Raw genomic sequence first — 26,078 nt, 5'->3', positions numbered from 1 at the left:
TACAGGTAAGACAGGATAAGCACAAAAATAAGCCAAATAGTAAAAGTTGTAATGGGAATTACAAGTAATATTGGCAATGATATTGAGAGTAAATAAAAAGTTATATTGCACCAGATAATGAGCGTAAAAATGACACATGATATTAAACATAATCGTACATGATGAGAATTAAAAGTAATATTGCACACGGTATTAAAACGTTCCATTAACATAATATTAACATAACAGAAAAAATGAATCAGCAATCTACATTTTACTTTGTGTAATTTGTCGTTTATAGGCTTACCTTTGTTACAACTAACGCTACTCTGTAGGTGAAAAATGAAAAATTTAGTTTGCTAGCTTACGTTAGCTATGCTAATTTAGCTATTTTAGCTAGCTAAAATAAGCTTCAGCTAATTTTTATCTTCAAGTGTAATGTTAGTCTTTTATGTTATTGGCATTAGTTTATCTTGTAGCTGGTCTGCTGAGCTGTGTGTTTTAAAAAGCAGTTAACTTACCCAAATGCCAACGACAATGTTCTACATCTGCACTTTAAAAATTATTTAAATGGAAAGTAGCTTAACTTGTACTTGAATTAATTTGTTAGCCGGGTACTTCCCTCCTGTGTGGGCTGCTGCCCCGTGGTGGGGCACGATGGTACTGCAGGTGGGCTTTGAGAGGTCATTATGAATGAATGAATGAATGAATGAATGAATGAATGAATGAATAAAGCAAGTTTCAATTTTCTATGTTTGAAAATAATGTACAAAAAAGTTCAAAAAGTAATCAGAACTAATAAAACAAATCTTTAAATTGGGTTAATCGTAATTTTAGGTTTAACAGGTGTTAAACCTCATTTGGTGATTAGGAGTGTCATGATTCTCCAAATCCACGATTCGACATGACTTTTGATTTTAAAGTCAACATTTCAAATTGAGGTTTTGATTTAAACTTCTTGTTTTTTTAACTGGATATCCCACTGTTTGACCATCAAGTCTTGATTTGTAAAGATCAACAGATTGTAGGTTGTATGCCCTGACAACCTTACTTTTTCAAATTCTTCTTTAAAATAGTCTCTATGGTATCAAGAGGATCAAGACAAAGGCTGGTAAGCAATGCTGTGTTGTCTTGAAGTGTTGATTTTTTTCTTTTTACACACATGCTGCATATAGGTTGGTATATAGAGAGAAGAAAATACAGGGAAAATCACCTATTCAGCCTTTTAATTTCTATTGATTTTCAGTTTAATATTGTAACTGTGACACCCCTATTGGTGGTACTGGTGTTACATTGGTGTCATTATTCATGTTTTCTCGTATGTTGATCAGAGTTGTGATTAAAGTTTTGGGTGGGCCGCAGAAGATTTTCAGATTTCAAATTGGGCTGTGGCATTCTTAAGTTTGGGAATGGCTGATCTAGTGGAAGATTTTATTAAAAATTAAAAATGTATTCAACCCAGGCATTGTATCATCTTTATCACAGCAGACATTTTGACATTTTGAGACTAACTGACAGAACCCAGACCCTGAAACTGAAGCTGCTATTGAGTTGAAATGATTAGTACAGTCAATAAACAACAACAACAAAATAAACAGTAAACAGACCACAAAGACAGTTGGTTGTTGAGTCTCATTCCTAGGATGTCAAATACCAACACTAACATCGAGATACTGACCAAACACAGGCAGACGACAGGGTTTCTGCAGACACAGCCACCGCCACAAACTCCTAGCGGGTCATAAGTGATAATTGAATGGGATTTTGTTGATATGAGGTGATGCATAGTTTTTTTTTTAAGGAAACCGTTGAAGATTATTCCTTTAAACAACTGATTTGCCAGTTTTCAAGCTAAGAAAGGAAAAAATCTTTGGTTTCAGCTTCTTACAAGAAATTGCTGATTTGCTACTGTCCCAATACAATGTAGGTGAGTGTAAATACATTTGTTGGTTGTATTGCAGTGTTCACAGTATTTCAAACATTTAAGACAGTGTCTTCTTGGTGATGTGAGAAAGTTATTGTTGGTTCCTCTTTGTTTTTGTAGAAATGACTCATCAGCAGTGAAGATACAAAGCCAGGTGTATTTCACAACTGTACCAAACTCTTCAGTTCATCAGCCATGGACAAAAGTGTGCTGCTGGTCCTGTTGGGTCTGCAGGCGTTCCTGCTCCTCACAGCCTTCTCTTCTACTGATGCAGTCGCTCTGGAGAGAGTTCGTCATCGATGGCCTATGATGCTCTACTGCTGGCCAGTGACTGGAGGAGGTTTCTCTTGTGTTGTAAGATGATCTTTGATTCACATGGTGTTTTCTCATTTAGTTGTAAATGTCAAACATGTTGCCAAAAAACAAAAAGAAATCACAGTAGTTATTGAAATTGATTAAGATACAACTAATTCAACATATTATGAACGGTGAAACAGTAGGAGAAGGTGACTTTCTGTGCATAATAATGTAATGTTTGTTCTTTTTATTATAGAAACAAACAATTGGTTTGTCTCCCAGAAGTGTCTCATGCAGTGACCTTCCAGGGGGCTGCGGGTTTGGTAAGCTTGTTTTACTTTGAGTTTTTTTCTCTTCTGCCTGTCCTGCAATATGTTCCTCCAGAAGCTACATCTTAAAAGTCTAAGATTAGAAAATTTGATAGAAATGTCAACATCTTCATTTGCTCTTCATTAAAGAGTCAGATATCAGTTGCTTGTGAATTACAGTCATATTTTCTTTCTGTCTTTTCAACAGAAGAACTAAAGGATGTGAACTTGACCTGAACACTCTGCTCCTCCTTGATCATACTATAAATCATCCTCCCAAGAAATGATCTCATCTGCATAAAATAATTTGACATGTTGCATATGTTCTGTATTTTAAATGTGATTTTCAGTTATAAAAAAAACCTGCTTGAGATTGTCCAACACCTAATAAATAAATGCATTGATAAATACAAAATTGTGAAGTCTTGTGCTTTGAGTACTGTAGTTCTATTTTTTCTACTCTAATATTGTACTTTTTTTTACTCCACTACTTTTTTCTGAGAGATTTAGAAGAAGTCAAATAGAGATTTTCAGTTTTAAAATTGGACTGTGGCATTCTTCAGTTTGGAAATGGCTGTTGTAGATATATCCCAGTTCATTATGTGACATGTTATCAGACTTTTCATCAGCTGGAAAAAGATTTATTCATTGGATTTTATTAATATTTAAAATTCATTCAGTCCAAGTGTTTTCTCTGAGAATACACCCTTATTGCACCAAACAGTTTGACTTGTTTGTGTAGGATAAACACACATTAACACACATAATCAAGACCCTAAAACTGAAGCAGGTATTGAGCTGAAATGATCAGTAGATTAGTTAATCAAGAAAAAACAATCAGACTCACACTGTAAATCCTCAGACAAGTGCAAATTTTTTGCTCAAGTTGAAACATTTTCAGCTTTTTTTAGTTTGTGTCCTTGTGTCAGTTTACACAGTCTGGGAAAATTTGAGTCTAATTGTCTTTCTGTAGACTTTATATCCTATCATACCACCTCTAAAATTCACTTTGTGGTCTCTCTGAACACACACTTATAGTTAAATAACTTCTATAGCAAACACCCAACACAATACTAAATTTGCATATAACAACAAAAGCATCACTGTAAAGGTTCAATTGATGCAGATTCCAAACATTTGTGTTTTCTGACTTTTTTCATGTAGTATCTTGTCATTATAGTTAGCTGACATGTTTGTGACTTTTGCTACTACCAGAAAACAGTGTATTGTCACAGTGTTTTAAAAAAATCCAAGGCAGTGTCTTCTTGGTAATGTGAGCATGTTTTTGTTGCTTCCTCTTTGTTTACAGGGACATGATTGGTTAGCTGTGACTATATAATGACCTGCATGTTTCACAACTGTACCAAACTCTTCAGTTCATCAGCCATGGACAAAAGTGTGCTGCTGGTCCTGTTGGGTCTGCAGGCGTTCCTGCTCCTCACAGCCTTCTCTTCTACTGATGCAGTCGCTCTGGAGAGAGTTCGTCATCGATGGCCTGTGATGCTCTACTGCTGGCCAGTGACTGGAGGAGGTTTCTCTTGTGTTGTAAGATGATCTTTGATTCACATGGTGTTTTCTCATTTAGTTGTAAATGTCAAACATGTTGCCAAAAAACAAAAAGAAATCACAGTAGTTATTGAAATTGATTAAGATACAACTAATTCAACATATTATGAATGGTGAAACAGTAGGAGAAGGTGACTTTCTGTGCATAATAATGTAATGTTTGTTCTTTTTATTATAGAAACAAACAATTGGTTTGTCTCCCAGAAGTGTCTCATGCAGTGACCTTCCAGGGGGCTGTTCTGCGGGTTTGGTAAGCTTGTTTTACTTTGAGTTTTTTTCTCTTCTGCCTGTCCTGCAATATGTTCCTCCAGAAGCTACATCTTAAAAGTCTAAGATTAGAAAATTTGATAGAAATGTCAACATCTTCATTTGCTCTTCATTAAAGAGTCAGATATCAGTTGCTTGTGAATTACAGTCATATTTTCTTTCTGTCTTTTCAACAGAAGAACTAAAGGATGTGAACTTGACCTGAACACTCTGCTCCTCCTTGATCATACTATAAATCATCCTCCCAAGAAATGATCTCATCTGCATAAAATAATTTGACATGTTGCATATGTTCTGTATTTTAAATGTGATTTTCAATTATAAAAAAAACCTGCTTGAGATTGTTCAACACCTAATAAATAAATGCATTGATAAATACAAAATTGTGAAGTCTTGTGCTTTGAGTACTGTAGTTCTATTTTTTCTACTCTAATATTGTACTTTTTTTTACTCCACTACTTTTTTCTGAGAGATTTAGAAGAAGTCAAATAGAGATTTTCAGTTTTAAAATTGGACTGTGGCATTCTTCAGTTTGGAAATGGCTGTTGTAGATATATCCCAGTTCATTATGTGACATGTTATCAGACTTTTCATCAGCTGGAAAAAGATTTATTCATTGGATTTTATTAATATTTAAAATTCATTCAGTCCAAGTGTTTTCTCTGAGAATACACCCTTATTGCACCAAACAGTTTGACTTGTTTGTGTAGGATAAACACACATTAACACACATAATCAAGACCCTAAAACTGAAGCAGGTATTGAGCTGAAATGATCAGTAGATTAGTTAATCAAGAAAAAACAATCAGACTCACACTGTAAATCCTCAGACAAGTGCAAATTTTTTGCTCAAGTTGAAACATTTTCAGCTTTTTTTAGTTTGTGTCCTTGTGTCAGTTTACACAGTCTGGGCAAATTTGAGTCTAATTGTCTTTCTGTAGACTTTATATCCTATCATACCACCTTTAAAATTCACTTTGTGGTCTCTCTGAACACACACTTATAGTTAAATAACTTCTATAGCAAACACCCAACACAATACTAAATTTGCATATAACAACAAAAGCATCACTGTAAAGGTTCAATTGATGCAGATTCCAAACATTTGTGTTTTCTGACTTTTTTCATGTAGTATCTTGTCATTATAGTTAGCTGACATGTTTTTGATTTTTGCTACTACAAGAAAACAGTGTATTGTCACAGTGTTTTAAAAAAATCCAAGGCAGTGTCTTCTTGGTAATGTGAGCATGTTTTTGTTGCTTCCTCTTTGTTTACAGGGACATGATTGGTTAGCTGTGACTATATAATGACCTGCATGTTTCACAACTGTACCAAACTCTTCAGTTCATCAGCCATGGACAAAAGTGTGCTGCTGGTCCTGTTGGGTCTGCAGGCGTTCCTGCTCCTCACAGCCTTCTCTTCTACTGATGCAGTCGCTCTGGAGAGAGTTCGTCATCGATGGCCTATGATGCTCTACTGCTGGCCAGTGACTGGAGGAGGTTTCTCTTGTGTTGTAAGATGATCTTTGATTCACATGGTGTTTTCTCATTTAGTTGTAAATGTCAAACATGTTGCCAAAAAACAAAAAGAAATCACAGTAGTTATTGAAATTGATTAAGATACAACTAATTCAACATATTATGAATGGTGAAACAGTAGGAGAAGGTGACTTTCTGTGCATAATAATGTAATGTTTGTTCTTTTTATTATAGAAACAAACAATTGGTTTGTCTCCCAGAAGTGTCTCATGCAGTGACCTTCCAGGGGGCTGTTCTGCGGGTTTGGTAAGCTTGTTTTACTTTGAGTTTTTTTCTCTTCTGCCTGTCCTGCAATATGTTCCTCCAGAAGCTACATCTTAAAAGTCTAAGATTAGAAAATTTGATAGAAATGTCAACATCTTCATTTGCTCTTCATTAAAGAGTCAGATATCAGTTGCTTGTGAATTACAGTCATATTTTCTTTCTGTCTTTTCAACAGAAGAACTAAAGGATGTGAACTTGACCTGAACACTCTGCTCCTCCTTGATCATACTATAAATCATCCTCCCAAGAAATGATCTCATCTGCATAAAATAATTTGACATGTTGCATATGTTCTGTATTTTAAATGTGATTTTCAGTTATAAAAAAAACCTGCTTGAGATTGTTCAACACCTAATAAATAAATGCATTGATAAATACAAAATTGTGAAGTCTTGTGCTTTGAGTACTGTAGTTCTATTTTTTCTACTCTAATATTGTACTTTTTTTTACTCCACTACTTTTTTCTGAGAGATTTAGAAGAAGTCAAATAGAGATTTTCAGTTTTAAAATTGGACTGTGGCATTCTTCAGTTTGGAAATGGCTGTTGTAGATATATCCCAGTTCATTATGTGACATGTTATCAGACTTTTCATCAGCTGGAAAAAGATTTATTCATTGGATTTTATTAATATTTAAAATTCATTCAGTCCAAGTGTTTTCTCTGAGAATACACCCTTATTGCACCAAACAGTTTGACTTGTTTGTGTAGGATAAACACACATTAACACACATAATCAAGACCCTAAAACTGAAGCAGGTATTGAGCTGAAATGATCAGTAGATTAGTTAATCAAGAAAAAACAATCAGACTCACACTGTAAATCCTCAGACAAGTGCAAATTTTTTGCTCAAGTTGAAACATTTTCAGCTTTTTTTAGTTTGTGTCCTTGTGTCAGTTTACACAGTCTGGGAAAATTTGAGTCTAATTGTCTTTCTGTAGACTTTATATCCTATCATACCACCTCTAAAATTCACTTTGTGGTCTCTCTGAACACACACTTATAGTTAAATAACTTCTATAGCAAACACCCAACACAATACTAAATTTGCATATAACAACAAAAGCATCACTGTAAAGGTTCAATTGATGCAGATTCCAAACATTTGTGTTTTCTGACTTTTTTCATGTAGTATCTTGTCCTTATAGTTAGCTGACATGTTTGTGACTTTTGCTACTACCAGAAAACAGTGTATTGTCACAGTGTTTTGTTTTGTTTTTTTTTTTGTTTTTTTTTCTTTTTAAAAAAAGTCTTCTTGGTAATGTGAGCATGTTTTTGTTGCTTCATCTTTGTTTACGGGGACATGATTGGTTAGCTGTGACTATATAATGACCTGCATGTTTCACAACTGTACCAAACTCTTCAGTTCATCAGCCATGGACAAAAGTGTGCTGCTGGTCCTGTTGGGTCTGCAGGCGTTCCTGCTCCTCACAGCCTTCTCTTCTACTGATGCAGTCGTTCGTCGTGGATGGTCTTTGAACTTCTACTGCTGGCCAGTGACTGGAGGAGGTTACTCTTCTGTTGTAAGTAGGGCTGTCAGTTTAACGCGTTAATTAGATTAATTAATTACGCTGCAAATTAACGCGCTATAAAAATTAACGCAATTAATCATGAGTGGCAAGTCAATGCGCAAGCATTTTAAATTTGGCCCATTGAGTTCGGCACGCGTGTGATCCGCGGACCAAATGTGAGCATCACAGTTTTAATGTCACGGTTACTTTTGTATAAGTTATAATACCTGAAATCTCAATGCAGAGTTGCAGTGAAAATACAGGACAGATGCTGCTGTGTGCAGCACATCTCTGTGAAGAGCGACTGATTTAAAAGCGTCACATCGCCTTGAGTGAAATCAGACCATAACTTTTTTCACTGATGTAACTATGCTATCACCAAAGTAACAGATCATAAAACTGTGATGTTCATTGAAACTTTGGTGATATCAGCTGTCTTAACTTCTACACAGCTCCTCTCTGCTCACCGCTGCAGCTCTGTCTCACCCCGTCTGTGATACTGTGTCTGTTGATTGATCATGACTTCTAACCAATCAGATGTGCTGTAGGCAGGACATTGAGCCAGACTACAGAGCGTAGTTGTGTATTATACTGTACAGTGTATAATGATCTAATATATGTATAGTATATACATAGTACAGCACTGTATACGTTTGAAGTTTTTAATATATTACCATTATCATTACTATTATCATTATTATTACATTACATAACTATGGTGATAATTACAGACAGACAAATATCAAAGACAAGTGCATTTTTAAAATAATTTAACCCTAATCCCACCACTTTTTTCTTTTTTACTGATCCGAAAAATGATCCGATCTATGACTGAAACCCGTGATACGATCCGAACCGTGAGTTTTCTGATCCGTTGCACCCCTAAGAGCGAGGCAACCTTACTTGGACCTTTGAACGGCAAGTTTATTTATAAAAAGAACAAAGACGGGACTATTAACAAGAACGCAGTGATTTGTACGTTGTGTATTCAATTGATTATGCACTACAATTTTGTAATGTCCTAGAATTCAAATTCTTTATTTGGGGACCTTTAGCAGATATGAGATTAAAATGCGATTAATTAGATTAATTAATTACAAATCCTGTAATTGATTAGATTATTTTTTTTAATCGCCTGACAGCACTAGTTGTAAGATGATCTTTGATTCACATGGTGTTTTCTCATTTAGTTGTAAATGTCAAACATGTTGCCACAAAACAAAAAGAAATCACAGTAGTTATTGAAATTGATTAAGATACAACTAATTCAACATATTATGAATGGTGAAACAGTAGGAGAAGGTGACTTTCTGTGCATAATAATGTAATGTTTGTTCTCATTTTATTATAGAAACAAACTATTGGTTTGTTTCCCAGAAGTGTCCGATGCTGTAGACCAGGGGGCTGTTTTGTTTTGGTAAGCTTGCTTTACTTTGAGTTTTTTTCTCTTCTGCCTGTCATGCAATATGTTCCTCCAGAAGCTACATCTTAAAAGTCTAAGATTAGAAAATTTGATAGAAATGTCAACATCTTCATTTGCTCTTCATTAAAGAGTCAGATATCAGTTGCTTGTGAATTACAGTCATATTTTCTTTCTGTCTTTTCAACAGAAGAACTAAAGGATGTGAACTTGACCTGAACACTCTGCTCCTCCTTGATCATACTATAAATCATCCTCCCAAGAAATGATCTCATCTGCATAAAATAATTTGACATGTTGCATATGTTCTGTATTTTAAATGTGATTTTCAGTTATAAAAAACTGCTTGAGATTGTTCAACACCTAATAAAGAAATGCATTGATAAATACAAAATTGTGAAATATTGTGCTTTGAGTACTGTAGTTCTATTTTTTCTACTCTAATATTGTACTTTTTTTACTCCACTACTTTTTTCTGAGAGATTTAGAAGAAGTCAAATAGAGATTTTCAGTTTAAAATTGGACTGTGGCATTCTTCAGTTTGGAAATGGCTGTTGTAGATATATCCCAGTTCATTATGTGACATGTTATCAGACTTTTCATCAGCTGGAAGAAGATTTATTCATTGTATTTTATTAATATTTAAAATTCATTCAGTCCAAGTGTTTTCTCTGAGAATACGCCCTTATTGCACCAAACAGTTTGACTTCATCAAAAAATTCAAGGCGGTGTCTTCTTGGTAATGTGAGCATCTTTTTGTTGCTTCCTCTTTGTTTATAATGACATGATTGGTTAGCTGTGACCAGGGGCGGATCTAGAGGAGTGGCATGGGGTGGCAGATGCCACCCCTAATAAGATGCCTTGCCACCTCAGTTGCCACCCCAGTTTTGAACAGTTCTAGTTCAAAATAGACATATGAAAAGCTGTGGCTGGGTGGAAATTTACAAGACTGAAAGTCTGAAGTCCAAGTGCAAGTGAATGCAGCAAGAGATGACGCTCTAAAGACGCTCTATAGTTTAATGATCTGTCCTGGCCACATTTTACGATGAGTGATGGGTTTATGTTCAATAGGTATTTGGAAAAAATGCTTCAAGATTTGAAAATAAAACAATTTACTGCTTTTTATTGACACCTTTAAATATTTCTATTCAATGCCTTACTCATATGCCACAATAATGTTACATCTTATAGTTAAAATATCTTCATTTAGGGGCTTTTTTTCAAGCAAATATTGATATTTGTGATTGTTTGTGATCAAATCTGCATATATGTTTTGCAACCCCTTATAGTCTCTGTGCCACCCTCTTGCCACCCTATGAATATTTCTCTGGATCCACCCCTCGCTATGACTATATAATGACCTGCATGTTTCACAACTGTACCAAACTCTTCAGTTCATCAGCCATGGACAAAAGTGTGCTGCTGGTCCTGTTGGGTCTGCAGGCGTTCCTGCTCCTCACAGCCTTCTCTTCTACTGATGCAGTCGCTCTGGAGAGAGTTCGTCATCGATGGCCTATGATGCTCTACTGCTGGCCAGTGACTGGAGGAGGTTTCTCTTGTGTTGTAAGATGATCTTTGATTCACATGGTGTTTTCTCATTTAGTTGTAAATGTCAAACATGTTGCCAAAAAACAAAAAGAAATCACAGTAGTTATTGAAATTGATTTAGATACAACTAATTCAACATATTATGAATGGTAAAACAGTAGGAGAAGGTGACTTTCTGTGCATAATAATGTAATGTTTGTTCTTTTTATTATAGAAACCTCCCAGACGTTTCCGACCCTGTACCAGACCAGAGTGCCTTTTTGTGGGTTTGGTAAGCTTGTTTTTCTTTGAGTTTTTTTCTCTTCTGCCTGTCCTGCAATATGTTCCTCCAGAAGCTACATCTTAAAAGTCTAAGATTAGAAAATTTTATAGAAATGTCAACATCTTCATTTGCTCTTCATTAAAGAGTCAGATATCAGCTGCTTGTGAATTACAGTCATATTTTCTTTCTGTCTTTTCAACAGAAGAACTAAAGGATGTGAACTTGACCTGAACACTCTGCTCCTCCTTGATCATACTATAAATCATCCTCCCAAGAAATGATCTCATCTGCATAAAATAATTTGACATGTTGCATATGTTCTGTAATTTAAATGTGATTTTCATTATTTAAAAAAATGCTTGAGATTGTCCAAAACTTAATAAATAAATGCATTGATAAATACAAAATTGTGAAGTCTTGTGCTTTGAGTACTGTAGTTCTATTTTTTCTACTCTAATATTGTACTTTTTTTTTACTCCACTACTTTTTTCTGAGAGATTTAGAAGAAGTCAAATAGAGATTTTCAGTTTTAAAATTGGACTGTGGCATTCTTCAGTTTGGAAATGGCTGTTGTAGATATATCCCAGTTCATTATGTGACATGTTATCAGACTTTTCATCAGCTGGAAGAAGATTTATTCATTGTATTTTATTAATATTTAAAATTCATTCAGTCCAAGTGTTTTCTCTGAGAATACGCCCTTATTGCACCAAACAGTTTGACTTCATCAAAAAATTCAAGGCGGTGTCTTCTTGGTAATGTGAGCATCTTTTTGTTGCTTCCTCTTTGTTTATGATGACATGATTGGTTAGCTGTGACCAGGGGCGGATCTAGAGGAGTGGCATGGGGTGGCAGATGCCACCCCTAAAAGATGCCTTGCCACCTCAGTTGCCACCCCAGTTTTGAACAGTTCTAGTTCAAAATAGACATATGAAAAGCTGTGGCTGGATGGAAATTTACAAGACTGAAAGTCTGAAGTCCAAGTGCAAGTGAATGCAGCAAGAGATGACGCTCTAAAGACGCTCTATAGTTTAATGATCTGTCCTGGCCACATTTTATGATGAGTGATGGGCTTATGTTCAATAGGTATTTGGAAAAAATGTGTCAAGATTTGAAAATAAAACAATTTACTGTTTTTTATTGACACCTTTAAATATTTCTATTCAATGCCTTACTCATATGCCACAATAATGTTACATCTTATAGTTAAAATATCTTCATTTAGGGGCTTTCTTTCAAGCAAATATTGATATTTGTGATTGTTTGTGATTAAATCTGCATATATGTTTTGCAACCCCTTATAGTCTCTGTGCCACCCTCTTGTCACCCTATGAATATTTCTCTGGATCCACCCCTCGCTATGACTATATAATGACCTGCATGTTTCACAACTGTACCAAACTCTTCAGTTCATCAGCCATGGACAAAAGTGTGCTGCTGGTCCTGTTGGGTCTGCAGGCGTTCCTGCTCCTCACAGCCTTCTCTTCTACTGATGCAGTCGCTCTGGAGAGAGTTCGTCATCGATGGCCTATGATGCTCTACTGCTGGCCAGTGACTGGAGGAGGTTACTCTTGTGTTGTAAGATGATCTTTGATTCACATGGTGTTTTCTCATTTAGTTGTAAATGTCAAACATGTTGCCACAAAACAAAAAGAAATCACAGTACTTATTGAAATTGATTTAGATACAACTAATTCAACATATTATGAATGGTGAAACAGTAGGAGAAGGTGACTTTCTGTGCATAATACTGTAATGTTTGTTCTCATTTTATTATAGAAACTTCCCAGACGTTTCCGACCCTGTACCAGACCAGGGGGCTGTTTTGGTTTGGTGAGCTTGTTTTACTTTGAGTTTTTTTCTCTTCTGCCTGTAAGAGAAGGTGACTTTCTGTGCATAATATTATAATAATAATGTAATGTTTGTTCTCATTTTATTATAGAAACAAACTATTGGTTTGTCTCCCAAACGTGTGAAACGCTGTGAACTTCCAGGGTGTTCTGGCATGCGGGTTTGGTAAGCTTGCTTTACTTTGAGTTTTTTTCTCTTCTGCCTGTCCTGCAATATGTTCCTCCAGAAGTTACATCTTAAAAGTCTAAGATTAGAAAAATTGATAGAAATTTCAACATCTTCATTTGCTCTTCATTAAATAGTCAGATATCAGCTGTTTGTGAATTACAGTCATATTTTCTTTCTGTCTTTTCAACAGAAGAACTAAAGGATGTGAACTTGACCTGAACACTCTGCTCCTCCTTGATCATACTATAAATCATCCTCCCAAGAAATGATCATATCTGCATAAAACAATTTGACATGTTGCATATGTTCTGTAATTTAAATGTGATTTTCAATTATAAAAAAAACTGCTTGAGATTGTCCAACACCTAATAAATAAATGCATTGATAAATACAAAATTGTGAAGTCTTGTGCTTTGAGTACTGTAGTTCTATTTTTTTCTACTCTAATATTGTACTTTTTACTCCATTACATTTATCTGAGAGATTTATAAGAAGTCGAATACTTTGTTCTCTACCTTTTGTGTGCAAAAGAGAGAAATTAGTCTCTCTGTGTAAATGTAAACATCACATTAAAACACAATACAACATATCCAGGGGGTAGCAGGCTGGCTTCAAAAAGTCACTGTCCTGATACTTTATGGAAACAGGGACAAACTATTTTCTTCAGGTGTTTTTCTTTGTGTAACTTCACCGAGGGCAGTGGCTGAAATTGGTGATTTAAGGGATGGCTGTGGTCATCTAAGATTTTGTCATTTAAGCATTGGACTCCTTTGCATGGTGACAGGACAGTTGGGTTTATTTGCAGCCTGTGATGATGCTGCCCAGTTTAACCACTTAGCAAAAGATTTGTAACCACTTTGTCAAACCTCTTGCAAATCGAAGCTCTACAGTCAAAACTAAGTTCTCTTTTCTCACAGCAGACTCTCACCGTTAAAACAATACACACATCATGTGAGTATCAATTTAAAGAGACATATTTTTCTTCCGACCTATAGCGCTATTTATCCATCTAGATAGTTCGCCTGCAGAGATGTCTGTGGTTTCTTGACTGGCACTCGGCACTCGGCTTGTGGTGCTCAAAGAGCCAAAATATGCATTTGAAAAATTCATCACAAGTGCCTCTTCCCAAAAATCATGACCCAGCTACTACTTTTTTTTCTTGTAGAAAGAAAGTAGTTGCAAGTAGATTTGACTGTAGAAAGAAAATGCTATTTAGTCCAGTTTTATTAAAGAGATTTGGGGGTGAAATTTACCTTTAAACACTGGTGTTGTAAATTGAAAACAAAATACTGCTTGAGCCTATATTTGTTTTGTCTTGTTTAAATTGTTGGTGATCTGAGAATACACAAATGTTCACTATTGACTTAGAGTAACTGCACTGATGAGTAAAATTAAAAACCCCACAATAAGAAAATATTTAGACAGTGATAGTTTATTTGAACTACTGCATAAAACAATTATCACTGAGCTTGTGAAATAACCACTGTAATTGTAAAAAAGGAACAGCCTGGACTGCAGCAGTCATGATGATTGAGCGTTTCCTCTCTGCTGCTGAAGCTCATATAAACTAAATGTAAAGCTTGTGTAATGTTTTCTAAGGGAGTATTTTTCTTTTTTGTTTTTGTTCTGTCTTATATCTTTTTATACAAGCCACAACATCTATGACAAAACAGCTGTTAAGTTTGATGTTGCATTGGTAGAATTAATTTACGTTTTTCAGGTTTATAAAAGGTTTATGAAAGATCATAAATGGAAAGTACATTGTTACACACTGATGTAAAAGATAATTTTTAAAAAAAAATTAAAATAAAGAATAGACATAATTAAATATTTATCAGTTGAATGCATGATAATGACATGTTCTTACAATGTAAAATGTCTGTCTTTTGTTTCAGTAAATATTGAACAACATTTTGTCTGAAAGTGTTTGGTCTGCAGTGCAGCAGAACGTGTTGCTCTGTCTCCACCTGCTGTTGACACAATTAGCCTGCAGAAGTATCATGAGATGTCATGGACAGATTAGGAGACAATGGGCCTCTGAGCATCGACATGTAAAAGACCCCCAAACCCTCCTGTAGAAGCAGCAAGACATCCAGACTGAAAGAGATGCACGTTTAGTGCTACTCTTACTCTTTGTATTTATTTTGTGTCTGTTTGTGTTTGTTTTTGTATCTCTTAGTGACATTCTGCCGATTCAGTGAAAATGTTGTAAAATTTGCTTATGTGACATTTTGTCAGACAGGACAGAGTTGTCAGGCTAATGGAAAATCACCAATATTTCTGTTTGATTTCAAAACACAGTCAGTGTGTCTGAATTTATTTCTCTGTGTGTCTTAATTTCAGTGTTTGTTCCTCATTAAGTCACAATAAAAGTGGTTGCTGGCGCAATAACCTCAATTTTATGCATCAACACACACAATCACACCAAGGCACACACACACTATGTGTGCATGAAAAAAATTTAAAAGAAATTCCACTTTCAATAGTAATGTTGATAACATTTTTCAAAATTACAAAAAAAAAAAATTGCAACAGTCTGGTGGAGTTGGGCAAACTCAGTAATATACAGTAACTGTGAGACTGAAAATAAGTTCTTTATTATTGTCAGCATATACAACATATCAAGCTAAATTAAATTGAGTCAAATAAATTGAGTATGAATATTAAGTTCCGTAAACTGTAATAATATATATATTTTAATTTTGAACAGCTCTTAGTGTGCACTGAATTAAATCTACATTAAAAACTTAACCTAACAGTTTAATAAATAAACAAAATGTAAATACAAATGTAATGTTAGCACTGGATAATTTATGTTTAATCACCGAATACATAACTAATTCTTCTTATCATTAACTTTGCTGTAACCCAGCAGAGTAAATTTAAACCCTGAACTTTCAACCTAATCAGAGGCAAACAATTATACAAGACATTTAAAGACTTTAGAAAAGAGAAATACTCGTCCCTCCCTCTGCAAAAATTACAATTTGACTTTGCAATGTATTTGATATCAGTTTCCAAAATATTTAAACTCTATAAAATTACAGTTTAGCCAGTTCGTTAGAAAGTACAGCTGACCAATTCTACATCAGTACAACAATGTTCCAAGGAAATTCAAAAACAAAACGGACTTCTGAAAAGACACTCATTTTAAGTGAGCATCTCAGTATCTCATTCATGAACGCAGTCAGTTAAATCGTGAACTTCAAAGGTGATTCCACATCACACCATTAAAAGAAAAACAGTTTAAGCACATTTCACTTCGCGTGGTCTTAACTTGTATTTGTAGATGCAGAGACAAACTCTGCTGACTGACAATGTTTTTCCCAAGTGTTCCCAAACCCATGTAGTATCCTTTATATAATTATGTGGGTCTTTAATAAAGTGTCACCTGACGGGTCAAATGTCACAGACATTTAATGTTGGTTTTCAGTCTTGCTCCGTACAGGCAGAGTTTTCTCCTGATTCTCTGAATCTTTTAATGATATTGTGGATTGTTGATGGTGAAATCCCTAAATTCTTTGCAGTTTGGGGTTAAGAAATGTTGTTCTTAAACTGTTAGACTATTTGTCCGTGCAGTTTTTCACAAAGTGGCAAACCTCACCCCATCCATGCTTGTGAACGACTAAGCCTTTCAAAGATGCCCCATTAACACCGAATCATGATACTGTCACCTGTTACCTGTTAACCTGTTTACCTGTCCAATGTTCCACACTTTCTTGAGCTTTCCACAACTTTCACAGTCATTTATTGCCCTCAACTTTTTTATCCAAAAATGTGACAATAAAGCCATGACTTTATGGGTAAAAAGAAGAAGAAACCAATATGAAAAAGTGTGTGTTTCCCTGACAACTCTGAACCTCATCCAAGAATGAACATTTTCACTAAATGATAAATTAAGCTTGGAAGGATGGAGAGGAGGGAGAGCAGGGTGTGTCTGCGTGTTTCATATTCACCTCCTGGTGTTGTTCTGTTATTTTTGTGAAGCTTCCCCATTATTTTTTATGTAACTGGCTGATGGTGCAATTGCGTAGATTCCAGCACCCAGACATGTGGTCAAATCACTGCGAAAGTGCAGATGAGTTAAGTAACAGTCCACTTCAGACTGTTGTGGAAGATCAGTGCTCTGTTACAACATTTATTGTTTCTCAGCTTCCAACAAGTCAAGTCAGTTTTATTTACCCTATTAACCCTATCAAAAACTTCTACCTAGAACTCAACATAAAGGGTTAAACTTAGAACCATCTGTGAAAAGTTTCACCTCTCTGGGGGTTCTACCCAGAATCTTTGCACCTTAAAAGGGTGCTAAAAAAAACCCCACCAAGGGGGTTCCACCACAACTCTGTTATTTTCCACGGGTTTCGTCTAGAACGCACCCAAGGAGTTCTACCAAGAACCCTTTTATATTATGGTACAGACAACCTTTCTTCAAGGAATTCAACAAGCCTCTCTGTGGGGTTCTATCTAGAATCTTTCCACCCTCTACAGGTGCAAACAAGAACCCATCCAGAGGGTCTAACAAGAACCCTTTTATACTCCAGTGGTTTCATCTAAAATCCATCCAGGGGTTTGTACATGTTTATTCCAAGCATTTTATCAAGAACCCACCCAGTGTGTTCTCCTGAAAACCCGTCAACATTACAGGGGTTTTATTTAGTACCCACCCAGGACGTTCTACCAAGATCCCTTTAATATTCCAAATGTTTGATCTAGAAGCATTCTACCAAGTACCCCTTTAAATATATTCAAAGGGTAAATTAGAACCAACCTAGAGGGTTCTTCTGAGAACTTTTTTTATCTGTACCAAGACCTCTTGCCCTACAAAACAAACTTGACAAAACTCTTTCAAAAAGAGAACCTCAGAAATAAAAAAAAATAAATAAATAAAAATAAATAAATAAATAAATACAAGTACTGGGCTTAGACAGTAGATTCACTGAGACCAACCCAGCAGAGAGATAATGGTAAAAAGTTTGAGGCCTGAAGCAATCAAAGAACAAACAACAACTTGAAGTAGTACTGTATAGCAAAAAGATGAGTTTTAATTTTGTATTTAAAGGCCTCAGCGGTGTCGCTCTATACTGTCTGAGGTCACCAGGGAAGTTATTCAAAGGCAGCATGATAGGAAAAGACCCTGCAGCTTGCTTACTTCTTTTTTTTCTTTTTTCTTTGTTTGTTTGTTTTTTTTTTTTTTTATCTCTGGGGCCTGACAGGAGCCATGAAGTCTGAGACTTATGGAGCACAGAATGGAAAAAAGGTTGAAGGAGATCTGACAGGCACAAAGGGGCAAGACCATTTACAATTTTGTGAGTCACCAGAAGCACCTTAACCTCTTTTAATTAACTCAGGCTGTGCAACCAAACTTTGCTCAAACCAGCAGAACATAAGTTTAAATTTGATGTCAACATTCCCAAAGATACCAAATATCAAATGTGTATAAAATGTATGATAAGACAGCTACAGAGAAAACACAGCATATATATGATACCGTCAAACAATTCAGGATAAGATGACTTTAACAAATATAAAGTGACACAAAGGTAAATAAAATGGGTAGACTGGGTGTCAAGGTATCCCAGAGGAAAACTGTTTTTTCTTGCAATCGTCTTTGTCTTATGATAAGTCAATTAGACAGAGAAAGAAGGAGCAAAAGAAAAGAAAAGCAGGAGATCTGAGGTGTCTCAGAGGTTTCTCCTTGATGACCAAATGGAGCAACAAGCTGATTATTAAGACAAATTCAATATTAGTGCAGTGAGACAAATTTTTCAGCTTTTTCAGCTCAAATTAGTCTCAGGCTGACTTGAGTCAAAGACTATTTCTCCGGAACCGAATTTAAGAAGTATGACATATTGGTCAAAGTCTCACATTGGTCTTAAACTGAGTTCATTTATGTCTAAGAGACAAATGTTAGACAAAGATGGGGTCTTAATTGGAGTTTTCCTTTTCTCTGGGCAGAGAATTTGTTTCTGCTAGAGAGAAAGCTCCTCACAACAAGATCTACCTGATAAAGCCCAAAACTGTAGAGCTGGAGGAATATTTTATCTTCAAGTAACTGCACAGTTCTGTTGTAATGTGCCCATAACTACCATCTTATAACATCTAATGTTAGATGTGTCTAACAGTGGGAAATAATACATAAAAAACATACAGTACAGTTCTGTTGTAATGTGTCCCGAATTACCCTCTAGTAGAGTCTAATTAGAGTCTAATACTGTAGAACATATTTCTATTTTTTTTCTGTAATTTCATACAAAGTACGATAAAAATATTTTGTGGAGGCTTTTATGCCTTTAATTTACAGGACAGATGAAAATATGACAGGAAAGGGGAGTAGAGAGAGGGGTAATGACATGCAGCAAAGGGACATAGGCAGGAGTCAAACCCACAGCTGCTGCAGAGGACAAACAGCCTCAGGACAGGGGACGAAAGCCCTTCCAACTGAGCTACCAGACCACTGACTTTGTTATGTCTTCTCAGTGTACTGGAAAATAAAGTGTGACTGATCTTTCTACCAACCAAAAACACATTAACATGCTCAACACAGAACACTATGAATATCTCATCTGCCTTTTGCATTTTCAGTGTTCGCCGCTTGTTACATTATGTATCACGCACAAACATAATAGTGTCACAAAATCAATTTATTTTTTTCCTAAATGCAGCAGTATTTTGGAAACTTTTGTCTTGTATGTAACACTTTATCAACAGGTGAATGTCTGGAAAAATACTGAGTAAGTTACTGTAAATTTCTCTGACGTCCTTGTGATGATGCAAATTGGTGGTTTGTTTCTTCCTCTTTGTTCACGTGCATGTGGTTAGTTGGCTGGTTGGTTGGCACCGAGTATATTAGGACCTGTGTTTGTCCAACTCTTCAGTTCATCAGCCATGGACAAAAGTGTGCTGCTGGTCCTGTTGTGTCTGCAGGCTCTCCTGCTCATCACAGCCTTCACTTCCACTGATGCTGCAGTCGCTCTGGCGACAGATGATGGTCTTCAACTGTCTCCTAATATGGTGAGAAGATTTCTCAGTGGACCGTTTAAGTGTAGATGTCAAACATGCAGCTGAGAGAAAAAGATTACAACTTCAACAAGCATGGTTGAACAATAGAGGAAAGTGGTTTTCTCTGTATAAAAATGCTTTGTTTATTCTCATTTTGTTCTAGAGAAAACCTGCAAAAAAACCACCGAGGTTCCAGTCGAGATATGGCTGTTGGAGAAGACCAGGGGGATGCAGCTCTTTCAAAGTGGTAAGCTTATTTTAATTTGAGTGAAATTTTGACCTCTCAGTGGTCTCATCACTGAAAAAGCAGATGATCATTGGTGTATGTTAGTTGTTATTTGAATTACAGTATCTTTCTCTTTCTGTCTCTCCTGATGTTTAGCCACCCAGGCCTACTGGTAACACCAAGTCCGATTTATTGCTTATGGCAATAAAGAAACCAGCAATGTGATGGAAACAGACAGTTTCCCCGGTGCACTCGAGCAACTGAAGTTGGAAACAAGCTTTTCCAGAAATGCCATGCTATGTTGAGGAGTGTATATATATATAATGTATACTGTAATACTTATGAGGTGTGCAATAATTGATTAGGCTCACTGTGCAAATTGTTTAATTACTAAATAAAATATTCCAAATCAGATATCATGTGGTTTTCTGCTTGTTTTTCTGCTTTTCTGCTTGTTGTTCTTGTTGGTAAACAGAATCTTTCCTCTCACTCATCAGTTAATTTCTTCTTCTATTTGCACATGTGGTTAAAGTCATCACAGTCTCTGCTCCTAAGCATGTTTTCATCACTGTACAATCACCTGAAAATAACAATCATTGTCTTTTTTGTTGCTGTAAATTAGCCATTTATATCTACAAAGGCAACCTGCGTGTTGGTGTCCATTTACTGTTAGGCAGCGCCCCCTACTGGACCTAGTAAGCATCATAGTAAAAGTATAAGGAGCGAGAAGGTCCACACTTGGAGGTGGTGGGCTAACCTGACACGCCAGATGGTTTGTTACACAGAACCATCATGGAGGTTGTTCTTAGAAACCGTTTGGAAATGGGCAGGCACTTTCTAAAACACTCGGCAGGTGATTGGATGAAACATCTGTCTATCATATCTAACACCGACTAACTAATCGGGTCAGTGCTTCCATGGACGCTTCTCCCTGTCGTCACACCTAAAACCATGTCCATAAATGCCAGTAGTCCCTGCTGAGACGCTGCACTGCTTTTGGTGTGGACACAAACAGATAACTCATAGCCTGGGCCACATTCAGCCCTCACAAAACGTAGCACAACATTTATTTAAACAGACACAGTGCTGCATTGAACACTGCTGTGTATGCACTACAGTGCCTTTACACACATCACTGCTGATTGGATAACACCCGTCACACACCTACCAAACGAGAGAAAACATATCCCAAAGCCCGTTGGACCTGACTGGTGTTTGAGTGATGCGCGGAAAAAAGTAAACACAGACTTATGTAAAGTTTTGAGTAACTTAAAAGTTCATCATGGATATGACTTCCGTTGTGTTATTTTGTTGTGCAAGTCACGTCACTTCCATCATGTGACATACATAATGTATTTTGCCATTTTAACCCAAAAACAATCTTTTGCTCACCCTAAGTCATTTTTGTACCAAAACTTCACCAAACTGCAACATTTTACAACATAAACTACATATGTAATGTCACTTAAGTTATGTCAAGAGCTGATTATGAATTGATTACTAAATTAATCACTTTTTTAAAAATTTTCAGTGTTCTTATCTAACAGGCTGCTGGCAGACAATATGTTTACTGATCTGGGCACGAAGGTCAAGATTGCAACATGGATGCAAGGACTTCAGTCAAACAAACATATAACGATGAAATTGGACAAACCATTTCAAATCGTGCAGTCGAGCTGTATCAGACTCTTCAGTTCATCAGTCATGGACAGAACTGTGCTGTTGCTGTTGTGTCTGCAGGTTTTCCTGCTCATCACAGCCTTCACTTCTACTGATGCAGCTGCTCTGGTGACAGACGATCAACAACAACAACAACAACAACAGTCTCTTGGTCCGGTAAGAAGATCCATGCAGGAGCTTAATTTTTGTTTTCTGAATGGTCTGTTTTCAGTCTAAACATTAAGGTTGGGAATTACCAGAGGCCTCTTGATATTATATTATTGTGACATTTAAGTGATAGCACAATATTATTACGATTTTAAACATTTTTTCAACATGCTGAAGATTGTGATGACATATTGCAATACATTGTGATTAATACTTTTTTCAACTGCAAATTATGTCCCCCAAAAGAAAACTTTGTTAACATGTGTTATCTATTAAATTAAGTGCTATTTGATGATATTTTCAGTCTGTTCATCACCCTTTAATTATTTTTATTGTAGCACAACGGTATTGTCAAGCAGACAGACCAACCAACACTATCATAAACACCAACAAATCCCACTGACTGTGACCTTCAGTTTAGTGGACTGAAAAAGTAATTGATTTTATTGTTCTAGTACCAGAAGGATTCACTGTGTATAATAAAAGATCAGTGCTTGAATTCCATGTATCAGTATAATATTGCCACACAAAATATTGCAACACTATGCTGTATCGATTTGATATCAGTCTCCCAACCCCACTAAATGTCAAACACTGATTTTTGTTTTGTTTGTATTGGCAGCTTGTGGTCTCTGCACAGATAAACACATTACAACAGTAGAAGAACATGATTTTTCTGTGCAAAATAACAGATACTTTCTCCTGATTCTGCTACAGATGGAGGGAAATGTGCACAACTCTGGAAACAGTGAACAAATACCTAAAGTTCGCTTCTCTTGGGGGATAAATGGAGCTAGCGCCCCGGTAAGACTAAACTTGTTTGATTTTTGAACCTGTTTGTTGTTGTTTTTTTTAACTTACAGTAAACAACTTGAATTCCCCAGCATCTGCATTTTGAAAAACAGTTGCTAAAATTACTCAACATTGAAAAGGCTGATATTAGTGTGAGTTTGTTTTGTGCTGATCACAGTGCTGATATCAATGAACGATTATTTGTGTTTGTTCTTTTACAGGGTGGTAAGGGACAGACAGGAATCCAAAAGGTAAACAAAGGGTATTTAGGGGAGACCGGGGATGGTAGTAACAATTTTTATTTGAGTGTCAGTAACTTCCTACTAGATCTCTTTTGAAACATGGTATTCATGTTTGTCTACAGTAAATAAAACTCACTTGCATGTCTACTACACAATCACAGATTATGTGAGTTGATGTCAAATACAAAGAGCTGTCGTTACAGTCTGTCCCACTCTGAATGTGCATCACATAAATCAATCCCAGTTGTGTCCAGGGTTAAGAGGGCTACTTTAAAAATGTGTTTTGATACAATTACTGTTTAAAAATGTAGTCAGTAAAATAATCCAAGTATCATGATAATAAGTAATGTTACTTGATTCCTTTCCATTATAACCTCAATTTAAAATGTGGTGAAATTGCTTAGCCTTATACAAAGTTTTTAAGACTGCAACTATTGATTATTTTTTATCATTGACTAATCAGTCCATTATTTTCTCAGTTGATTAGTTGATTGGGCCATAAAATGTCAGAAAACACAGAAAAATGTTGATCAAAGCTCAAGACGATGTCTTCAAATGTCTTATGTCCAGAACTCAAAGATATTCAGCTTACTGTCAGAGAGGAGTAAAGAAACCACAAAATATTCACATTTAAGAAGATGAAATCAGTGTTCAATCAATTTTGACAGTATTTTAATTAAAAAATGACTCAGAACAATTAATCAATTGTCAAAATAGTGCAGATTGATTTAACAGTCGATTAATAACAGATTAATCGCTGCAGCTCTGAGTGTTTTATGTCCATTACATTTATTAGTTTGTCCAGCTGTTCCTTTGGTTGTTGTGCACAACTGATTGATTGATTGATTGATTAATTGATTGATTGATTGGTTGATTGATTGATTGATTGATTGATTGATTGATTTAAAAACAAAAATGGTAAAATTTCCACCAGGTGAAGCATTTTTGCACCAGAGGTCATGATAATAAATTGCCAGCTGTGTATGCACTGTGCATGGTAGTATACTGTTCCTTATTTTAAATATGGAATCCAACTTTTTATTAAATGTATCTGTAATCTTCTGAAATGCAGACAGCTGCTCCTGGGCTGTAGGATGTGTGGCTCCAGAACTGAAAACGTACACACACGTCTTTTGGCCTTGAGTTTCCAGTGCTCCATGCACACAATGCAGCAATTCTTGTTTTTTAATCTGTTACAGCTGTCCCCAGCCCAAAGAGCCATTACACTGCCAACTGTTTTAGCGTGTTGGCTTGAACGTAGCATGATTGCAAAGCATCAAATTAAACCAGAGAAACTGCTACTTCAGGTCATATAAGTCAAACTGTTGGATCTATAACTCAATTAACACTGGGTAAATAGTCTTGATAAAAAATTAGTTTCTTACCTGAAAATCTGATTTGTGGTTTTAAAATCCACAATGTTGCTCACAGAGACGTCACCATAATGATGGCATGTTTTTCTGATTGGTCAACCTGACAGTTTCACCACTCACCTGGTGTCACAACACTCGCTGGTCTTCCCTACAACAAATAAGTGGAAAAAACAGAAAACAAACAAATGAGCAGGTCAAGTCTGTAATATCAGGTGTGTAGTGAGTGGATGAATGAGTGTGTGCTGCAACAGAGAAGATTAAATAAAACAATACACATCTGGCTTTTATGAATGAGGCTCTGCAGGTGTTTCTCATGCTGCTGATTGTGTTGCCTTCAGGTTCAACACCTGCAGACAGAAAATGGAACAAGCCAATACCTTTTGTTTTACTGACTTTGGACTATGTTAAATTCAGCTGACTCTATTTTTCTCTCTCTTTACAGATCCCACACCCAACAGAACCAGCATTCGCTGTTTAAGAGGATCCAATTGTAAATGTGCTTCATATTTTGAGAATAAATATTAGCATAGATCGACATCTGTGTTATTATTGTGATAAAGTAGATGATATGTATTGTGAACTATTGTGTGATTGATTGTGAATTGTGAATATTGTTTGAAACAAAAATATGTTTGGATGATCCTGTAATTGCTGTAACTGATTGGTCTTCTTGTTCTCATCTCACCTTTTTTTTTTCCTTTTTTCTGTCAGTGAACTGAAGAAAATGGCACAACCAAGACAAGCGAACTGAAGAGATGAAAACCTGCATGAAGAATATCTCCTCTGCAAGAAAGCTGATGTCTTTTGGTTTTCCATTTGCATTGTGCATGTAAATCTTTATACACTATGCTAATATGCTAAATTTGCTACATTAAGGGTCAATACTCTTGTGTAAACCAGCAAACCAGGAAATATAACACATTAAATTTTACTCTCCATACTTTTTTGTAACAGTGTATTGTGATTTTTCCTCAAAATTTTATTTGTGATTAATGAATTTCTTAATTAATTTTTTTTTTTTTTTTCATGTAATGTCAATACAAATAAGTGCAAATAAAAGAATAAAAATTAAATATATTACAAAGAGACGATGACATCACATAAAAGCAAGTCTATAAAAATGTGTTTTAAGAAGTTTAAAATCTTTCAAATCAATTCTAAAATGCACAGGAAACCAATGGAGGGAAGTCAGGACTGGAGTGATGTGATGTCATCAAAACCAGTAAGAAGTAGTGGTATTTTTCCAGACACTCCAGACAGGAGTGAATTACAGTAATCAAGTCTGGAGAATATGAATGAGTGAATGACTTTTTCCAGGTCAGAGTGTGGGAGCAGTGGTTTGGTTCTTGAAATGGTGCGTAGATGGAGAAAACAGGACTGGGCAACTTTTTTGATGTGTGAATATTACTGCTAGATTTCTGGCAGTGGCAGTGACATTTGCTATTTTTGATGGGAATGATGGAATTTGGTGGAGTGAACAGTATGACTTGTGATTTTGAGCTGCTGAGTTGGAGAAAGTTCTTGGACGATATCTGTGTGTCATCTGCATAACAATGGAAAGACACATTGTGGTGCTGGATAATCTGATAATCATGGATCTTCTTACCATGTTGTTGATTGTCTGTTACCTGCAGCATCAGTAGAAGTGAGGCTGTGATGAGCAGGAAAAACCTGCAGACACAACAGCAGCAACACAGTTCTGTCCATGACTGATGAA

At 35.9% G+C, this 26,078-nt stretch overlaps 4 long non-coding RNA genes across 5 annotated transcripts; all 4 read left to right on the top strand.

Moving 5' to 3' along the window:
• The first annotated feature begins 8,806 nt into the window (after nucleotides 1–8,806).
• Nucleotides 8,807–9,467, top strand: LOC146317945 (uncharacterized). The gene is made up of 2 exons (XR_014771704.1): nucleotides 8,807–9,070; nucleotides 9,264–9,467. It is a non-coding gene; the product is annotated as an uncharacterized LOC146317945 (long non-coding RNA).
• A 10,290-nt stretch (nucleotides 9,468–19,757) lies between these two features.
• LOC146317944 (uncharacterized) lies at nucleotides 19,758–20,541 on the top strand. The gene is made up of 3 exons (XR_014771680.1): nucleotides 19,758–19,913; nucleotides 20,065–20,148; nucleotides 20,284–20,541. It is a non-coding gene; the product is annotated as an uncharacterized LOC146317944 (long non-coding RNA).
• Nucleotides 20,542–21,348: 807 nt separating this feature from the next.
• On the top strand, nucleotides 21,349–22,759 carry LOC146317943 (uncharacterized). 2 transcript variants are annotated; one of them, XR_014771695.1, is made up of 3 exons: nucleotides 21,349–21,363; nucleotides 21,675–21,963; nucleotides 22,672–22,759. It is a non-coding gene; the product is annotated as an uncharacterized LOC146317943 (long non-coding RNA). The 2 variants fall into 2 exon arrangements; XR_014771696.1 differs by lacking the exon at nucleotides 21,349–21,363 and adding an exon at nucleotides 21,568–21,582.
• Nucleotides 22,760–22,792: 33 nt separating this feature from the next.
• On the top strand, nucleotides 22,793–25,301 carry LOC146317942 (uncharacterized). The gene is made up of 2 exons (XR_014771690.1): nucleotides 22,793–24,851; nucleotides 25,073–25,301. It is a non-coding gene; the product is annotated as an uncharacterized LOC146317942 (long non-coding RNA).
• Nucleotides 25,302–26,078: the final 777 nt, after the last annotated feature.

Source organism: Lutjanus erythropterus, chromosome 12 (assembly GCF_056507025.1).
Source record: "Lutjanus erythropterus isolate fLutEry1 chromosome 12, fLutEry1.hap2, whole genome shotgun sequence".
NCBI classification, from domain to species: Eukaryota; Metazoa; Chordata; class Actinopteri; order Lutjaniformes; family Lutjanidae; genus Lutjanus; species Lutjanus erythropterus.
This window is presented reverse-complemented; position numbering and strand designations above follow the sequence as displayed.